The following is a 262-nucleotide window of genomic DNA, read 5'->3' as shown; positions in this document are numbered from 1 at the left end:
CGCTCTTCTACTTCCCACCCTGGAGACGTGTGAAGCTGGGCCCCGGCTTGCCTCCCGGGAGAGCGCGGGGTGTCGCTCCAGCGTGGGCCTCCTCTGCGTGCCCTCGAGGGGAGGAGAAGGAGCCCAGCGCTCCGTATTTGTAATCCCAAGCGTGGCGGGGGCTCCCCAGGGCGTGGGGTTTGTTTTGGGTGTTATTTCCAGCGGCCGATCCCAGTCCAAACTCGAACTCGGGAGCCGTGTCTACAGGGGCCCGTGGGCTGGG

The sequence above is a fragment of the Alligator sinensis genome, unplaced genomic scaffold (assembly GCF_000455745.1).
Source record: "Alligator sinensis unplaced genomic scaffold, ASM45574v1 scaffold708_1, whole genome shotgun sequence".
NCBI lineage: Eukaryota > Metazoa > Chordata > Crocodylia > Alligatoridae > Alligator > Alligator sinensis.
The sequence above is the reverse complement of the archived record's forward strand: the minus strand, read 5'-3'. Positions refer to the sequence as shown.